This window comes from Mytilus trossulus, chromosome 4 (genome assembly GCF_036588685.1).
Source record: "Mytilus trossulus isolate FHL-02 chromosome 4, PNRI_Mtr1.1.1.hap1, whole genome shotgun sequence".
NCBI classification, from domain to species: domain Eukaryota; kingdom Metazoa; phylum Mollusca; class Bivalvia; order Mytilida; family Mytilidae; genus Mytilus; species Mytilus trossulus.
In genome coordinates, this window is record NC_086376.1 from 41,863,396 (window position 1) to 41,884,446 (window position 21,051).

Genomic DNA, 21,051 nt, shown 5'->3' on the forward strand with positions numbered 1-21,051 from the left:
CTCTTATTTCAAATATACTCTCAAATTTGAAAGGTGATCATTTTGTGATTTTTACAGGAAACTTGGATTTTATTCTTACACTTTTATGACATATACCAATATCATGTACAAGTCCAGTTTATATTTATTTAAGTTGCTTTATTTACATTAGCTACATGTAATTAGATAATTAGGCAGAATATAACAGCTATCACTATTTTCCAAATAAAGAAATATGCTTGCCGTTGTATATCTTGACCGCTCTTGTGTTGTCTTTTTTGTAGGTTTATAATTATTATTCAATCTTCTTTTCAGTCATATTTATAGATTATCATTGATTATCTCAACGAGATTGATTTTCTCGCTTGAGCTGGTACAGTTGAGATGACCAATGATAATCTGTTTATCGCTATTTTACCTATGACGACGTTGTCAGTTTCAATGTCAATTTCGTTAGCAACGCCACATGACCTCCTTAGTTTCTAGCGATAATGTTTCCATCTCAAGCAATAAGCATGATATGAAAATAATCACAAAAAAAAGATCAAAGTAAAAATGTACAAAATAGCGATAAATACTGATAATGATGCAGCAACATCTGAGCCAGACTTGAAGTTGAGTTTGGAAACCTTCAGAAAAAAGATGGCCAGAACCATGTGAAGACAAATCAACAAGCTTGTGTAATATTTCAAAGAGGTATTTGTACAAATTAATTTTAGTTTTACAAGTATGACTATGACAAGGCTTAAGCCCAATCTTTTACTAAATCAAATCATACATATAGATCTTATTATATTGATCTGTGAAGACTACTAACTCTAAAAAAAACTTTACAATGAAATTTCAATTTTGTGTTGTTTAAAGAGATATAAAGATCTTTGTGTTAACTGAATTCACAAACATTACATGTACATTGAAAATTGAAAGAACTATTAGTATATAGTTATGAGTAATCTTCATGGCTTATGGAACAATCAAATAGTTTTAGAGAGGCTATATAAAGTTTAGAATAGAAATAGAAACTAGGACCCTTTTTTTTGAAAATTGAAAGTCAGATGCATGAATCCATGATTGAAGACTTTATCCATGCCCCATACAAGTCTGAAGACTTTTTTTAAATTTGTTACATTAATTATTTGTTTCTTATTTTGTAGTTACAAAGAATTGCAAAAGAATGAAACAAAACAATATATATTGAGGTGCTTTATGTATGCCATTAAGGGATGTGACAAAGAAGATGACATTAAGATTGGGCTGCAAAGAATTGTACCACATATTTTGGGATCACGATTGAAGGTTTAAAGGTTAAATTGAATAATTTAGTGCAAAAAATGATTGGTAGAAGTAATTCTTTAAATGATCTTGGATCTAGACAGTCAAATGAAAGCTTTAACCAGCTTGTATCTGTAAAGGCACCTAAATCAAGGTAATTTGTATGTGGTATTTGCATGTCAGTCCACATTCTTAAGCAACAATAAATATAAGTATAAAAAATATGTTGTATGATTACCAATAAGACAACTCTATACAAGAGACCAAATGACACAGGAATTAACATCTATGGGTCACAGTTTATTTTATTTTAACTGCTTGCTTCCAGGAATCAATTTCCTGACATATTTTCTTTTTTTGAGTTTCGAGGTTGAGTTCAATATCTGAAACTTCCAAATTTGGCTGGTATTTGCAAGTTTACATTTAGTCAATGGGAGATAACTCTGACCACATAATGTTTATTCTTATTTTTGTGGGATAAACATTAAATTGATTGATTTTTCCAGATTTATTAGGAATCTTTATTTCAACTGATAGACTAGTTTTGATATAGCTAGATACTGTTAATTCAGATATTATCGCATGCATTCATTATTGTGATTTTTGAAGAATGGACAAAAATGCAAGATTTATTATTGCAATTCATACTGATTTTTGTATCAGATATCAGAATGCAATTTCTAATTATTGCCATACTCACTAAGTCGCATTAATTGCCTTAATAACAATCTTTAAGACCTTTTTATCTTACATGTATTACATGCATAGATTAAAGAAAAGCAAATTTATAGTTGCTGCATCTTCCGATCTTAATTATTTCTTATATTGTCAGATTTTAATCATTTATCCCCCTTATTTTTACTTCAGAAGCCCAAAATAAGAAAACAACTGCATGCATGATATTTAATGCCAATATTATTTCTTTTACAGGTATTAACATTAAAGAATACAGTTAAAGTTAACCACAGACTGGAAAATCTTGTTGTGAATCTAAAATTGCCCACATGAGAACAAAGATGAAAACCGTTGTGGCTTCAGGAAAAAAACATGACAACTGACAAAGATATGAAAGTTACTATTGATGAAGGGTCAAGTGTTGTTGGTTGTCAGGTAGCATATGTTACACTTTGATCATTTAAATCCCACAAATGTAGGACACATGTTTAATATTATAGATTTATGTTTTCTTCAATTTGCTGAAAAGTAATGCCAGGTGGTTCACAGTAATAAAATTTTGTATGTGGATGCTTAATGTTAAGTAACAGTACATTTCAATGTTTATTTTGAGGCTCTATAGAAACTTCCTTTTTATGTTTGTGCCTGTCCCAAGTGATTACATCTTCTTATACAATGGGTTCGAAAGATATAAATTTCCATAGAATTAGAGAACTATACTGTAAATTCAGAAATTATTGCGTGGTTTTTATTATTGCGAATAATGCGACTGAGTTGTTAACGCAATAATTAAAACTCGCATTTTGTAATATTTTAACTGAGTTAAGCATGACTTTTCTCAAAATCGTAAAAATTAAATCGCATTCAAGTGTAAAATTACAAAATCGCAATAATAAATGCACGCAATAATTTCTGAATTTACAGTATATAAAATAACACTGCAAAAGATTTGTAGGCCTCATACTTATGTAATTATTGTATATTATACAGGATCAAGAACTACTTAGATATATTTTGTACATCCGTCAAGTTGTTATTTAAGACAAATTACACAGATACCACCATTCCACAGAATATGGAATTTGGACATTGATGGGTTAAAGTTAAAGCCATCGCAGGTAAGTAAGATTTAATGGGGAAAAAAATAGTCATAAAGCAGTTTGAAATGTTCAAATAATGTTTAATATCCTTATTATACCCCTGCTTTAAAAAAAGGGGGGTATACTGTTTTTTATACCCCCGCTTGGGTATACTGTTATACCTCTGTCTGTCCTTCCGTCAGTCCTTCAGTCCTTCCGTCCCATGAATATTTTTCATCACATTTTTCTCAGGAACTACAATACAAGGATTTCTGAAATTTGGTTTCAGGGTTTATCTAAGTCAGCTTTACCATGTGATGAGTTTTCAGATTGATCACTTGACAACTTCCTGTTTACTGAACACTTGTATGATTTTACACATGATAGCCAAGTTGAAAATTTTCATCACATTTTTCTCAGGAACTACAATAGAAGGATTTCTGAAATTTGGTTTCAGGATTTATATAAGTCAGCTATACTGTGTGATGCATTCTCAGATTCATCACTCGACAACTTCCTGTTTACCAAACACTTGCATATTTTTACACTATTAATATTATCCACTTGCGGGGGGGGGTATCATCAGTGAGCAGTAGCTCGCAGTTTCACTTGTTTAGATTGCTTCACATATCTATTTTATGTATTGCTCATTTTCATTGTACCATTACTGTTTATAGAAAGATTGCTTACAATCCTTTAGAATACAAAAACTAAATGTTCTTATTATTTATCAATTAAATCAGAAACTCTTTAGAATATCATTTTTTAAAATAGTGCTCTTTTTTTTTTAAATTGTCAGATAACAATTGACAAAATAGAATTGATATTTATTTATTGGCAATCTAAAACTCATCAATGATCTGACAGTAAATTATATTTCTAATCAGTAAATAATCTCCTCTTTCTAACAGTTTTGTATTGATTTCAGACCCCTTACATTTTTACTCATGCCCATTTTAAAATATGAGGTATACATTATCTTCAAATATTTTAATTGCACCACAAAAACTCATCTACTTAAACTTTTGGGATTTTTTTTAATCATATATGTATACCTTAATTATATCCTGCTTGGTTCTTGAAATATATAATAGAAATACTTGTAAACTGAAAGACTGGTGTTTGAAAATATTTTTGCAACACAATATTGCTATATGTATTTATCCTATATTTTTCTTTAAGATTTAAAATATATAAAATTATGAAACAAGTTTAATTTTACAAGCTTTGATATATGGGAGATAACTCAATTTATGTGATAATTGTTGGTTGACCAAAGTTTTGAAATGTTGTGTTTTCATGTTATATGATTTACTTATTTCTAGAATACATTAAATTCATATTAAAAAGTTATAGCAATTTGTATCTTATGGGATTCACGTGTGCATGTTTGCAGTTTCTGTACAGGTTAATTAATTGATCACTGAAGTAAGTTGCTTTTGCTTTAGTTAAATTTACGCATTGGTATATTTCTTTCAGATTACAATTGAGGATGAAGATATCTTTTATATAAGGCCATCTGATATAATCAATTTGCAGCTTTTAAAAGTTAAAATTGCCCAACAAATTCAAAGATATATATGTCTGTCTGTCAAATCCTCCATATATGTCTTGTAAGGAAAACTCCTCTTGAACCAATGGGCTGATGAGTTTAATATTTTCACAGTTGAAATACAACCTGAGCACATGTATGAAGGAAAATAAGGTCATGATGGTCCAAAATATTTAAATAGAAATAATTATAATCTTAGTTTAATATTGCAATATATGTCAACACTGGTCGTGTAAACACAACTCCTCATAAATGGCATGCTCGGTATTGATGAAACATTACTCATAATGTTGCAATAAGCAATTGAGATTGTGCACAATGGAAAATAATTGTGGTTTAAAATATTTCAAGGGAGATAAATTTACATTGCAATATGTTGCAACAGGTCTTATGTAAGATCATGCAACCCTCATTAATGGCTTGAATGATATTGATTAACTGTTTAAGTCCCTTTATAACTTGCAAAAGCAATGAATTTGTGTTCTTATAATTTTGTTTACAGTGTAGCAGTGATCCCCCCCTCCCCCCCCCCCCCCCCCCCAATTTTTTTTAAAATAATCTCTTTTGCTTTAACGTTTCTGATACAGGTATCCAAAGACATCTAGTCCCTTATGGCCAACAACTCAAAAGACAAAGATTATTTGTTGGTGACCATGTGGTCCGGGAACACAATTATCCCCCTTCAATTTTCGTTGTCCACAAATAAAGTTCCCTTTAATTTCAGTATATTTTTTCTTAAATTTTTTTTTTGCCTTTCCTTTGAATTTTTCCCCATTTTTTTGCTTTAATGTGAATGTAAGGTCATCTAAGAGAATTTCTGTCAAATTTCTTTTTCATATTTTGAGCAGAAATGAGTGATTTGGTTAGGTAAACATAGGTGGGATTTCCCCTTTTCGGAAGCTCTCTGGCTTAACCCATACTGGTGTCCTTGTGTTTTGTGTTGCCAAGAGAAAATGAGACGATGAAGTTTTCTAATTTTTTGATATGTTTTGTGGTTAATGCCAAACTCCATGTACATCAAATCTTGTTAGAAAAGCGCAGGTGGGATTTTTTTTATTAATCATTATGTTATAATAGACAGATAGGGGAAATTAATTGTGTTCTCGGACCATGTGCGCAATGGAGTCAATGGTGAAAGTGGGAAAGTTGATTGTTTTTAAAAGTTTTTTTTTTTTTATACATTACTTTTATTCTCAAAAGTTGTAATAATCAGCCTGCCTTGCAATATTTTGCATTTCCTCAGTAAAGGCAAGAGTATAAAAAGGATTGAAAAACATAATACAAATATAAATAATGTGAAGCAACTAATATAAGATTCATGATATTGCTCATTATCTTCCAGAATACTTTAATAATCTTTAACATATAATGGCCAAATAAAATCAATCAAAGAATCTATAACCAGAACTACAAAGATTTTGTAGTCTTGCTTTATGTAAACATGCATTTTATTATACATATTGATGTGCCAGTTTGTTCATCTGTACATTTGTCTGTTCGTCCATAAAAACATGTGTTTATGCTACATAGCTAAAAATAAAAATGTGTGAGAAAAAATCTAGCTATTCTATAAAATTCCACATAATATAAACAATTTTTAATACACAGTTAGTCAGTCTCAGTACAGTAGAAACAGTGCTTTACAAGATGGTCAGTCTTAGTACAGTAGAAACTGTGCCTTACAAGATAGTCAGTCTCAGTACAGTAGAAACTGTGCATTACATGTCAAGATAGTCAGTCTCAGTACAGTAGAGGCAGTGTCTTACAAGATAGTCAGTCTCAGTGCAGTAGAAACAGTGTCTTACAAGATAGCCAGTATCAGTGCAGTAGAAACTGTGTCTTACAAGATAGTCAGTCTCAGTACAGTAGAAACTGTGCCTTATAAGATAGTCAGTCTCAGTACAGTAGAAACTGTGCCTTACAAGATAGTCAGTCTCAGTACAGTAGAAACAGTGCCTTACAAGATAGTCAGTCTCAGTACAGTAGAAACAGTACCTTACAAGATAGTCAGTCTCAGTACAGTAGAAACTGTGTCTTACAAGATAGTCAGTCTCAGTACAGTAGAAGCAGTGTCTTACAAGATAGTCAGTCTCAGTACAGTAGAAACTGTGTCTTACAAGATAGTCAGTCTCAGTACAGTAGAAACAGTGCCTTACAAGATAGTCAGTCTCAGTACAGTAGAACATGTGCCTTACAAGATAGACAGTCTCAGTACAGTAGAAGCAGTGTCTTACCAGATAGTCAGTCTCAGTACAGTAGAAACTGTGTCTTACAAGATAGTCAGTCTCAGTACAGTAGAACCTGTGCCTTACAAGATAGTCAGTCTCAGTACAGTAGAAGCAGTGTCTTACCAGATAGTCAGTCTCAGTACAGTAGAAGCAGTGTCTTACCAGATAGTCAGTCTCAGTACAGTAGAAGCAATGTCTTACAAGATAGTCAGTCTCAGTACAGTAGAAGCAGTGTCTTACAAGATAGTCAGTCTCAGTACAGTAGAACCTGTGCCTTACAAGATAGTCAGTCTCAGTACAGTAGAAGCAGTGTATTACCAGATAGTCAGTCTCAGTACAGTAGAAACTGTGCCTTACAAGATAGTCAGTTTCAGTGCAGTAGAAACTGTGTCTTACAAGATAGTCAGTCTCAGTACAGTAGAAGCAGTGTCTTACAAGACAGTCAGTCTCAGTACAGTAGAAACTGTGCCTTATAAGATAGTCAGTCTCAGTACAGTAGAAACTGTGCCTTACAAGATAGTCAGTCTCAGTACAGTAGAAACTGTGCCTTACAAGATAGTCAGTCTCAGTACAGTAGAAGCAGTGCCTTACAAGATAGTCAGTCTCAGTACAGTAGAAACTGTGTCTTACAAGATAGTCAGTCTCAGTACAGTAGAAACTGTGTCTTACAAGTTAGTCAGTCTCAGTACAGTAGAAGCAGTGCCTTACAATATAGTCAGTCTCAGTACAGTAGAAGCAGTGCCTTACAAGATAGTCAGTCTCAATACAGTAGAAACTGTGTCTTACAAGATAGTCAATCTCAGTACAGTAGAAACTGTGTCTTACAAGATAGTCAGTCTCAGTACAGTAGAAACTGTGCCTTACAAGATAGTCAGTCTCAGTACAGTAGAAACTGTGCCTTACAAGATAGTCAGTCTCAGTACAGTAGAAACTGTGTCTTACAAGATAGTCAGTCTCAGTACAGTAGAAACTGTGTCTTACAAGTTAGTCAGTCTCAGTACAGTAGAACAGTGCCTTACAATATAGTCAGTCTGAGTACAGTAGAAGCAGTGCCTTACAAGATAGTCAGTCTCAATACAGTAGAAACTGTGTCTTACAAGATAGTCAATCTCAGTACAGTAGAAACTGTGTCCTACAAGATAGTCAGTCTCAGTACAGTAGAAACTGTGTCTTACAAGATAGTCCGTACAGTAGAAACAGTGCCCTACAAGATAGTCAGTCTCAGTACAGTAGAAACTATGCCTTACAAGATAGTCAGTCTCAGTACAGTAGAAACGGTGCCTTACAAGATAGTCAGTCTCAGTGCAGTAGAAACTGTGTCTTACAAGATAGTCAGTCTCAGTACAGTAGAAACTATGCCTTACAAGATAGTCAGTCTCAGTACAGTAGAAACTGTGCCTTACAAGATAGTCAGTCTCAGTGCAGTAGAAACTGTGTCTTACAAGATAGTCAGTCTCAGTACAGTAGAAACTGTGCCTTACAAGATAGTCAGTCTCAGTGCAGTAGAAACTGTGTCTTACAAGATAGTCAGTCTCAGTACAGTAGAAACTATGCCTTACAAGATAGTCAGTCTCAGTACAGTAGAAACTGTGCCTTACAAGATAGTCAGTCTCAGTGCAGTAGAAACTGTGTCTTACAAGATAGTCAGTCTCAGTACAGTAGAAACTGTGCCTTACAAGATAGTCAGTCTCAGTGCAGTAGAAACTGTGTCTTACAAGATAGTCAGTCTCAGTACAGTAGAAGCAGTGTCTTACAAAACAGTCAGACTCAGTACAGTAGAAACAGTGCATTACAAGATAGTCAGTCTCAGTACAGTAGAAGCAGTGCCTTACAATATAGTCAGTCTCAGTACAGTAGAAACTGAGTCTTACAAGATAGTCAGTCTCAGTACAGTAGAAACAGTGCCTTACAAGATAGTCAGTCTCAGTACAGTAGAAACTGTGCCTTACAATATAGTCAGTCTCAGTACAGTAGAAACAGTGTCTCACAAGATAGCCAGTCTCAGTGCAGTAGAAACTGTGTCTTACAAGATAGTCAGTCTCAGTACAGTAGAAACTGTGCCTTATAAGATAGTCAGTCTCAGTACAGTAGAAACTGCCTTACAAGATAGTCAGTCTCAGTACAGTAGAAACAGTGCCTTACAAGATAGTCAGTCTCAGTACAGTAGAAACAGTACCTTACAAGATAGTCAGTCTCAGTACAGTAGAAACTGTGTCTTACAAGATAGTCAGTCTCAGTACAGTAGAAACTGTGCCTTACAAGATAGTCAGTCTCAGTACAGTAGAAACTGTGCCTTACAAGATAGTCAGTCTCAGTACAGTAGAAACTGTGCCTTACAATGTAGTCAGTCTCAGTACAGTAGAAACTGTGCCTTATAAGATAGTCAGTCTCAGTACAGTAGAAACTGTGCCTTACAAGATAGTCAGTCTCAGTACAGTAGAAACTGTGTCCTACAAGATAGTCAGTGTCAGTACAGTAGAAACAGTGCCTTACAAGATAGTCAGTCTCAGTACAGTAGAAACAGTGCCTTACCAGATAGTCAGTCTCAGTACAGTAGAAACTGTGTCTTACCAGATAGTCAGTCTCAGTACAGTAGAAACTGTGTCTTACAAGATAGTCAGTCTTCGTACAGTAGAACCTGTGCCTTACAAGATAGTCAGTCTCAGTACAGTAGAAGCAGTGTCTTACCAGATAGTCAGTCTCAGTACAGTAGAAACTGTGTCTTACAAGATAGTCAGTCTCAGTACAGTAGAACCTGTGCCTTACAAGATAGTCAGTCTCAGTACAGTAGAAGCAGTGTCTTACAAGATAGTCAGTCTCAGTACAGTAGAAACTGTGCCTTACAAGATAGTCAGTCTCAGTACAGTAGAAACTGTGCCTTATAAGATAGTCAGTCTCAGTACAGTAGAAACTGTGCCTTACAAGATAGTCAGTCTCAGTACAGTAGAAACTGTGTCTTACAAGATAGTCAGTCTCAGTACAGTATAAACAGTGCCTTACAAGATAGTCAGTCTCAGTACAGTAGAAACAGTGCCTTTCAAGATAGTCAGTCTCAGTACAGTAGAAGCAGTGTCTTACCAGATAGTCATTCTCAGTACAGTAGAAACTGTGCCTTATAAGATAGTCAGTCTCAGTACAGTAGAAACTGTGCCTTACAAGATAGTCAGTCTCAGTACAGTAGAAACTGTGCCTTACAAGATAGTCAGTCTCAGTACAGTAGAAGCAGTGCCTTACAAGATAGTCAGTCTCAGTACAGTAGAAACTGTGTCTTACAAGATAGTCAGTCTCAGTACAGTAGAAACTGTGTCTTACAAGTTAGTCAGTCTCAGTACAGTAGAAGCAGTGCCTTACAATATAGTCAGTCTCAGTACAGTAGAAGCAGTGCCTTACAAGATAGTCAGTCTCAATACAGTAGAAACTGTGTCTTACAAGATAGTCAATCTCAGTACAGTAGAAACTGTGTCTTACAAGATAGTCAGTCTCAGTACAGTAGAAACTGTGCCTTACAAGATAGTCAGTCTCAGTACAGTAGAAACTGTGCCTTACAAGATAGTCAGTCTCAGTACAGTAGAAACTGTGTCTTACAAGATAGTCAGTCTCAGTACAGTAGAAACTGTGTCTTACAAGTTAGTCAGTCTCAGTACAGTAGAACAGTGCCTTACAATATAGTCAGTCTCAGTACAGTAGAAGCAGTGCCTTACAAGATAGTCAGTCTCAATACAGTAGAAACTGTGTCTTACAAGATAGTCAATCTCAGTACAGTAGAAACTGTGTCCTACAAGATAGTCAGTCTCAGTACAGTAGAAACTGTGTCTTACAAGATAGTCCGTACAGTAGAAACAGTGCCCTACAAGATAGTCAGTCTCAGTACAGTAGAAACTATAGCCTTACAAGATAGTCAGTCTCAGTACAGTAGAAACTGTGCCTTACAAGATAGTCAGTCTCAGTGCAGTAGAAACTGTGTCTTACAAGATAGTCAGTCTCAGTACAGTAGAAACTATGCCTTACAAGATAGTCAGTCTCAGTACAGTAGAAACTGTGCCTTACAAGATAGTCAGTCTCAGTGCAGTAGAAACTGTGTCTTACAAGATAGTCAGTCTCAGTACAGAAGAAACTGTGTCTTACAAGATAGTCAGTCTCAGTACAGTAGAAGCAGTGTCTTACAAAACAGTCAGACTCAGTACAGTAGAAACAGTGCATTACAAGATAGTCAGTCTCAGTACAGTAGAAGCAGTGCCTTACAATATAGTCAGTCTCAGTACAGTAGAAACTGAGTCTTACAAGATAGTCAGTCTCAGTACAGTAGAAACAGTGCCTTACAAGATAGTCAGTCTCAGTACAGTAGAAACTGTGCCTTACAATATAGTCAGTCTCAGTACAGTAGAAACAGTGTCTCACAAGATAGCCAGTCTCAGTGCAGTAGAAACTGTGTCTTACAAGATAGTCAGTCTCAGTACAGTAGAAACTGTGCCTTATAAGATAGTCAGTCTCAGTACAGTAGAAACTGCCTTACAAGATAGTCAGTCTCAGTACAGTAGAAACAGTGCCTTACAAGATAGTCAGTCTCAGTACAGTAGAAACAGTACCTTACAAGATAGTCAGTCTCAGTACAGTAGAAACTGTGTCTTACAAGATAGTCAGTCTCAGTACAGTAGAAACTGTGCCTTACAAGATAGTCAGTCTCAGTACAGTAGAAACTGTGCCTTACAAGATAGTCAGTCTCAGTACAGTAGAAACTGTGCCTTACAATGTAGTCAGTCTCAGTACAGTAGAAACTGTGCCTTATAAGATAGTCAGTCTCAGTACAGTAGAAACTGTGCCTTACAAGATAGTCAGTCTCAGTACAGTAGAAACTGTGTCCTACAAGATAGTCAGTGTCAGTACAGTAGAAACAGTGCCTTACAAGATAGTCAGTCTCAGTACAGTAGAAACAGTGCCTTACCAGATAGTCAGTCTCAGTACAGTAGAAACTGTGTCTTACCAGATAGTCAGTCTCAGTACAGTAGAAACTGTGTCTTACAAGATAGTCAGTCTTCGTACAGTAGAACCTGTGCCTTACAAGATAGTCAGTCTCAGTACAGTAGAAGCAGTGTCTTACCAGATAGTCAGTCTCAGTACAGTAGAAACTGTGTCTTACAAGATAGTCAGTCTCAGTACAGTAGAACCTGTGCCTTACAAGATAGTCAGTCTCAGTACAGTAGAAGCAGTGTCTTACAAGATAGTCAGTCTCAGTACAGTAGAAACTGTGCCTTACAAGATAGTCAGTCTCAGTACAGTAGAAACTGTGCCTTATAAGATAGTCAGTCTCAGTACAGTAGAAACTGTGCCTTACAAGATAGTCAGTCTCAGTACAGTAGAAACTGTGTCTTACAAGATAGTCAGTCTCAGTACAGTAGAAACAGTGCCTTACAAGATAGTCAGTCTCAGTACAGTAGAAACAGTGCCTTTCAAGATAGTCAGTCTCAGTACAGTAGAAGCAGTGTCTTACCAGATAGTCATTCTCAGTACAGTAGAAACTGTGTCTTACCAGATAGTCAGTCTCAGTACAGTAGAAACTGTGTCTTACAAGATAGTCAGTCTCAGTACAGTAGAATCTGTGCCTTACAAGATAGTCAGTCTCAGTACAGTAGAAGCAGTGTCTTACCAGATAGTCAGTCTCAGTACAGTAGAAACTGTGCCTTATAAGATAGTCTGTCTCAGTACAGTTGAAACTATGCCTTACAAGATAGTCAGTCTCAGTACAGTAGAAGCAGTGTCTTACAAGATAGTCAGTCTCAGTACAGTAGAAGCAGTGTCTTACAAGATAGTCAGTCTCAGTACAGTAGAGGCAGTGTCTTACAAGATAGTCAGTCTCAGTACAGTAGAAGCAGTGTCTTACAAGATAGCCAGTCTCAGTACAGTAGAAACTGTGTATTACAAGATAGTCAGTCTCAGTACAGTAGAAACTGTGCCTTACAAGATAGTCAGTCTCAGTACAGTAGAAACTGTGTCCTACAAGATAGTCAGTCTCAGTACAGTAGAAACAGTGTCTTACAAGATAGTCAGTCTCAGTGCAATAGAAGCAGTGTCTTACAAGATAGCCAGTCTCAGTACAGTAGAAACTGTGCCTTATAAGATAGTCAGTCTCAGTACAGTAGAAACTGTGCCTTACAAGATAGTCAGTCTCAGTACAGTAGAAACTGTGCCTTACAAGATAGTCAGTCTCAGTACAGTAGAAACAGTGCATTACAAGATAGTCAGTCTCAGTGCAATAGAAGCAGTGTCTTACAAGATAGCCAGTCTCAGTACAGTAGAAACTGTGCCTTATAAGATAGTCAGTCTCAGTACAGTAGAAACTGTGCCTTACAAGATAGTCAGTCTCAGTACAGTAGAAGCAGTGTCTTACAAGATAGTCAGTCTCAGTACAGTAGAAGCAGTGTCTTACAAGATAGTCAGTCTCAGTACAGTAGAAGCAGTGTCTTACAAGATAGTCAGTCTCAGTACAGTAGAAGCAGTGTCTTACAAGATAGTCAGTCTCAGTACAGTAGTCTTGCTTTATGTAAACATGCATTTTATTATACATGTACCCTAAATATTAAGGAGAGATACATATTGATGTGCAAGTTTGTTCATCTGTACATTTGTCTGTTTTCGTCCGTAAAAACATGTTTTGTGCTGCATAGCTAAAAATAAAAATGTGAGAACAAAAATCTAGCTATTCTATAAAATTCCACATAATATAAACAATTTTTAATAACACAGAGTTCACATTTTCTTTATGATTTAATAATGAAGGGAAAGTGATGTATGATTCCTATTTGAAAAAAGATGTTATTGTTCCTTCACAGCTGGGTAAAGGGTTGATGGAAAATAAAATGGCAGCAGAGTCTTGCCACAGTATGGATGCTGCAGCTAAAGAAAATTGCAGATTTTATAAGGTGAGAAATATTATACAATTATCATGATAAATATATAACACTACTGTCAGTGTTTTAGACATTACCTAATGATGTTTTTGTACTGCAACTAAACACATTGATAGCTATTCAAATTTTAACACACTCTTTTCAGACTTTTTTTCATCTCAAATGAACCCCTAATGGTGAAATGTCTATTGCGTAATATTATGCCATAACTTTTTGAAATGTATAGCTTATCAAAAAAAATGATGTCTGAATTTGTTTCTTTTTGAAAGGGATCTACCACCAGATTTACTGCACTGCCGATATTTGGGTGAGATATATTTTTTGATATTGCTATCCTCCATGCTCAGTTGCTCCACAGATTTACAGAAGGTATTTAATATACTAGTAATAATTTATTATGTGATTTAAATACTTGACTTTTTATGTCCCAACTGTAGCTTTTGGTTCTGATTTTGATTTTAAGTTGGGGTGGGGGTGGAGCTAGGCTATGATGAATATAAAAAAAAAGCAGGACAAGAGTTTTGAGTTTTAAAAGAGAAAGATTACAACTAAAAAGAAAGCTGGACAATATAGTATTTTCTATGAAATTTGGATATATTTTAGATTTATATTTATAGTATTTTGTGAAAGACATGTGTATTAAAGAAAATTGAAGCTGTTAATAAATATGTTTTATTGTCTTATTTCTCTTATTTAGACTAAGCCACATCAACTATGTTTATAATGCCCTATTTTATTTTTCATGTACCATTTTTGATATCTTGATCATGAATTTTTGATTTGGAAAAAAAATCTCCCTACTTTTATAATTATGAATAGTGTTGAAAGTCTTAGTAAGTCTTTTAAAGTACTGTAAATTCAGAAATTATTGCGAGGTTTTTATAATTGCGAATAATGCAGAGTTGTAAACGCAATAATTAAAACTTGCATTTTGTAATTTTTTGACTGAATAAAGCATGACTTTTCCCAAAATAGTAAAAATTAAAATCGCATTTAAGTTGAAATTGACAAAATCGCAATAATAAATGCAGGCAATAATTTCTGAATTTACAATACATTTATTTAGAATTTCATAGAATATGTCTATATTATCTTGTTTTAATAATTTGCATGTCATAACAGGAAAACCTACAACTAGCCATTAACAACACTGAGTGGAATGGTATCCATCACAAATGTTCTTTTATCTGCTACCATAAATCTAGTCAAAGGAAGGATTTTAAAGCTTTTGTAAGTAAATCTTTTTAGAAATCAAACAATTTAGAATTATTAAAAGACTATATTGATTGATTGATTGTTGGTGCTTTACACCACTTTTTAGGGCCACTTTTGGACTATATTGTGGTGGTCAGCTTGTTAGAGGAAGCCAGAGTGTCTGAAAAAAAAACCCACCAACCTTCGATTGTGAAACTGACAATTCTAGTTAATTTAAATTAGAGTCAAGTGCACCAGCACATAAAGGTTTTCAACTTATGTGTTGACTGGCTTGTGATTACAGTAGTAAAACAACTTATACCACTTGGCCAACAAGGTCCTTCAAAAAGTGATGACAAAGTTACATAAATGTTAATTTAAGCTGGTACCTAACACTACAGGGAGATAACTCTGTATAATCATTGAAGAGTTCCAATCAGCTGTATTTTAAAGGAAATATTATGCTTCTCAATGGTCAAAATTAGTGTTTGTCATACTGCTACATACCCTATGCTTTTTTTGTTTGAAAAAGTGATTTTAATTTTAATGTTGTTTTTTTAGATTTTAATATTTTGATCAAGGGATCAAGTAAATATTTTGCCAAATTGTATGAAAATTGACCAAGACAAATTAATTTCAGTCAAGATGTTCAGTACCAGCTTAAAAATGTTTCTTGACTGCATGGAACATTACAATTTAAAGTTAACTTATTTACTATTTTGAAGTATTAAGTTTTACCATTTTTCAAAATTCTAAATTGTTAAAAACAAAAATCCATCTTATTATAGAACAGAAATGTTGTTTTAAAATCATTTACAAAAGTGATATGGAGCCAGTGACCTATAACAATTTACTCTTATTTCACTAAACAATAAAAAATAAAAAATGTGATAGATAAAAGCAGAATATTCTCAGGTTAAAGTTAAAGTTCAAGGTTACTTTGAATGGTAGTGGGTCACCAGTGTAATGTGGACATATTTTCTTCTTGTTACTTTTTTTTGCAATTTATAATCATGATATGTTTTAATGTTTGTCAGGTTCAGCTTGCTCCATTTTTAGTGAAAAGGGGCTGGATATGAGCAGGTAGTACAACTTTAGTGTATGCTAGCAGAGGTAATACAAATACTTTACATAAAAAAAAAAATTATCAGATCTATTTAGACTAGATCAATACATTTCTTTTTAAGGAGGCTCGCGGGTATAAAATTTTCAGAAAAAAGTCAAACATTTATTTTTCATTACAAACCTTATTAATTACCTTTAGTAGTTGTTACTTTATCCTATGATACAAAAATCATTCCAAAAAATCAATACATGTTGGCCCAAAGTGACTTTTAAAATGTAGATATCATTGAAAAAGATCCAAATTATCTCCCTTTGATGCAAAAATGCCATTTTTTAGCATAAAAATTGAAATATCTTTTTTAACTCATCGGTGACCTATATTTTTTATTGTTGTTTTCTAATAAGCTGTACATAAACTAAATAATTGTAAAATTTAAGCGATTTCTGTAATTTAGATCTTTTTTTATTTCGATATTACCGCTATTTCTCCTATAAGTTCAACAGAAAAAATGGACATTAACAAAAATGTATGCTTCTTTCGAAGGCATATTGTGAGCGTAAATGACCGGTGACCCCATTTTTTTATTTCATTTTTCTATTAGGTATAAAATAAAGTTCATTTAGAGAAAAAATTAGCAAAATCTTATATTAAATAAAAAAATTGATTTAGACCCGCGAGCCCCCTTAATTGAAATATCATTAATGATTTAACTTGCAAAGAACAGATACCAACTTGTTCACATGTATGTGTGGTCATAATTTCTGGACTATTTTACTGAGTTTTAATATGTGTGATATGTTTTTATTAAGTCTTTTACACCTTTAAATATTGGCTTAATTCAGTATCACTTGCAATCATATTTCTGTTTTGGGGGCATTAAGTTTTTGGTGAATTTTGTAGTTGCATCAATTTGAAAAACAGTTCTCATATTAATAGATGTAGGAAGATGCGGTATGAGGGCCAATATGATGATGAGTTATAATGATACATGATCTTTCCAAATCATGGTAACCAAATTAGCTGAATATAAGTAAATTGCTTAAAATTGACCTTGTTTTTAATTTTTATAATTTTTAAAAAGAGAGAGAGTATTTTAAAGAAGCAATCTATTTTTGATACTATTAATCGAGGTGAATCTTAAAGTTTACAGTGTCTAATAACCAAACATCAGTAATAATAAAATTGAATAATTGTTAACAATGAGTGTACTTATTGTTTTACAGGTTTCCAGAGACCAAAAGAAAACAAAAAATGCAGCACAATTTGCAAACTGAAGACAATATAAGGATGCATGGTGTTCCAACTGAGTACACAAAAGGTACAACACATTCTAATGCAATTATTTTGTATCAATGGTTCTGATTGGATGACAGTTAGCGTAAAATTCTCTTTCTCCTCGTCTGTTACTCAGGGAGCTGACATTTTTGAAATACGAAATTTATTGGACATGTTATTTCTACAATAATTAGCAAAGCAACTCACCTGTTGCACCAAAAATCTACTTTTCATTAAATTTGATTACATTCTGAAGTTGCTAAGAAGTTAGTAAACTCCCTGTGTTGCTTGTTCTATGTCATAAAGTGTATCGATAATGTAACCTAGTTTTGGCCCCAAAGAAGATAACACCTTTTCACGGAATTCTCTTGAACAAACATTTAATTTACACTGAAATAATGATTGAAATGAAATTATGCGTCTCACCAGGAAAACTCAATCTGTCCAATAAAACTAATTAATAAAGGGGCACTACTTCAAGCACATGTTTTAACATCCAGCCTCTTTTCTCAATAGCTGCCGAAGGAAGAGCATGTACAAAAATTTAATGTTTTAACCACCTCCCCCTTCCCCTTCTTCCACCTTGAAAAGAGGTTTGTTAATTGTTGAATTGAATGGGGACAAAAAGATCGGTATCTGCTCCAAAAAGTTGAGGTGAGACACTATAATTGTCAAATTTATAGTCAAGGGGAAATAACTCTAAATAGATTGACTTTTCAAAAAATTCAATATCAATAATTGATGACATTTGTCTTTTTATTTATTAAATGATTTGCTCATTGGTTCTGACAATGAAAGTATTAAAATTGAGAATGGAAATGGGGAATGTATCAAAGAGACAACAACCTGACTATAGAAAAAAAACAGCAGAAGGTCACCAACAGGTCTTCAATGTAACGAGAAATTCCCACACCCGGAGGCGTCCTTCAGCTGACCCCTAAACAAATATATACTAGTTTAGTGATAATGAATGCCATACTAATTTCCAAATTGTACACAAGAAACTAAAATTAAAATAATAAAAGACTAACAAAGACCAGAGGCTCCTGACTTGGGACAGGTGCAAAAATGCGGCAGGGTTAAACATGTTTATGAGATCTCAACCCTCCCCCTATACCTCTAGTCAATGTAGAAAAGTAAAAACATAACCATACGTACATTTAAAATTCAATTCAAGAGAAGTCTGAGTCTGATGTCAGAAGATGTAACCAAAGAAAATAAACAAAATGACAATTATACATAAATAACAACTGACTACCAGCAGTTAACTGACATGCCAGCTCCAGACTTCAATTAAACTGATTGAAAGATTATGATTTCATCATATGAATATCAGGCACAATCCTTCCCGTTAGGGGTTTAGTATCATTCCATCATAACATATATGAGAAGAACATAACCCGTGTCATGCCCACAACTGTTTTTTTTAAAAATGTGTTTAGTTCCGATGCAAAGACCCTATAAGTGAATCAATATCAACGCCAAAATATGCAATCTTTAATGACCTGACAACAGTATGATAACTATATCTCTTCTTAATAAGTCTATTTAAAGGTTTTGTTAGTTTCTGTGGTGAATACTGACATTTTTGTGCTTTATAAAGAATATTGCCTAAAAAATTGGATGTGAAATACCTAAACGTATAAGCAGTCTGCATGTTGAGCTATATTTACGAATGATGTCCTTATACCGATGATAAAATTTAGTAAATGTTTTGACTAGTTTGTGATATCGAAAACCCTGCTGTAATAATTTTTCAGTAATACATAAATTTCTCTCGTTAAAATCTAAAACATTGTTACATACACGAGCGAATCGTACAAGTTAAGATATATAAACAATATTGTATATTTAAATTCACAATTGGTGCTAATAATTGTAGTGTATGCAAATATAATACATGTATCTTTTGATATAATTAATTTTAAAACATAAACTGTCACATCTGTGGCCTGCATAATCATAACATGTGTTAGTTGTTATTTTGAAATTAGTGGACCATAAATATTTGCTAGTGTGGTCTTTATTGACATGATTATTATTAAATTGAATTTTAAACTTTATCAGCAATATTAGTATTTCCAAAATAATACATTTTTGTCTAGCCTTCGACTTTAGTCGAAAAAGCGTGACTAAGCGATCCTACATTCCGGCGGCGGCACGGCCACAAATATTCACTCTGTGGTTAAAGTTTTTGAATTTTTAATAACTTTCTTAAACTATACTGAATTTCTACCAAACTTGGATAGAAGCTTGTTTATGATCAAAAGATAGTATCCAGAAGTAAATTTTGTAAAAATGAAATTACATTTTTTCCGTATTTTACTTATAAATGGACTTAGTTTTTTCTGCAGGGAAACATAACATTCACTCTGTGGTTAAAGTTTTTAGAATTTTAATAACTTTCTTAAACTATCCTGGGTTTGTACCAAACTTGGTCAGAAGCTTGTTTATGATCATAAGATAGTATCCAGAAGTAAATGTTGTAAAAAAAATAAATCCATTTTTTCCGTATTTTACTTTTAAATGGACTTAGATTTTTGCTTCCAATTAACATTACATACAGTCTGCAGTTAAAATTTTCAAAACATTTAATTTTTACCAAACTTCGACAGAAGTTTCTTACAATCATAAGATAGTATCAAGAGGAATATTTTTATTGATTTTTTTTCTCATTTTTGTTGAGCCTGCAATTTACAGCAAAAAAAGGTGAGACACTGCGTTCTGCGGAACCCTTACAAATTTTATATTAATTGCAGAGTTAATCAAGCAAGACAAACAGTGGAGGAAATATTCCATGGAAGAATTCAGAGTTTTGTGTGTGGAAACCAAACTGAAAATAATGATGGTATGATATCATGTTAATATGTTGAAATTTAATGAAAAAATATTCAATGTAGTATTTATTTGCACCTGTTATAATAGTAATTAGCAAAGAGGTTTATATGATGCCAAATCAGTCACTGATAATTTTGATCTTGATCAAGACAATGTATCGTCTCGTATTGTGTTTTCGACCGTCTTACATTTTCGACTTAATTCTACTTTCACTTCCCATATGCTGCGCATGCCCGCATGACATCATATTCCACTGCTATACTTAGTAATAATAGCAAATGATACCACGTGGGATGAACATTTTTCAAATAAAGTTATAATATTAAGTATTTACATTTTTTTATTTGATATCACATTTTTGTACCCTTTTCACTAATACTAGTTTTACCTTCCAAAAGAATTGGTCTAAAATATACGAATTTTTTAAACTTATGGCAGAGGTCTTTTTGCATGCAAAGTTAACTTCAAGGTCATTAAGTCACATGGCTGTCAGGTGTCAGCGTTATCACCATCGAACTTCAGGGTAGTTATCAACAAGTTAACGTCACAATGTCACCATCGCACTTCAGCGTGTTAACCCAACACACTTCAGTGTAGACCATCGCACTTCAGAGTGACCATCGTGGTTCAGAGTACCATCGCACCTCTGAGTCCTACATATATTAAAAAAAAAATTGCTTAAATAGCTGTTGAAGAGATAATAATGAGCATGAGTTACAACATACAAATAGAATTGAAACATGGAATGTGTCAAAGAGACAAAAATTTACCCAACCAAAATGTTCAGTACAATCCAAGACCACCAATATCTTGCTATTAAATACATGATTATCTACTTTATTGGGTTTTTAAGTTTCTAGTATTTTTTAATTTAGCATCTATTTAGCACTCAAATATAAACTTTTTGTCAGGGAAAAAAACAAAATTGTGTACCTATTAAACATAGAAACTGATAAAAAAAAAACTTGAAAAAAATGTGCAGAATTGT

General features: G+C 33.6%; 2 long non-coding RNA genes across 2 annotated transcripts; both read left to right on the forward strand.

Annotated features, from left to right (window-relative positions):
* Positions 1-229: 229 nt before the first annotated feature.
* LOC134713939 (uncharacterized) lies at positions 230-2,495 on the forward strand. Its single transcript, XR_010106434.1, has 3 exons — positions 230-675; positions 1,134-1,405; positions 2,182-2,495. It is a non-coding gene; the product is annotated as an uncharacterized LOC134713939 (long non-coding RNA).
* Positions 2,496-14,867: 12,372 nt separating this feature from the next.
* Positions 14,868-20,074, forward strand: LOC134715318 (uncharacterized). The gene is made up of 4 exons (XR_010106660.1): positions 14,868-14,920; positions 15,922-15,997; positions 17,174-17,268; positions 19,985-20,074. It is a non-coding gene; the product is annotated as an uncharacterized LOC134715318 (long non-coding RNA).
* Positions 20,075-21,051: the final 977 nt, after the last annotated feature.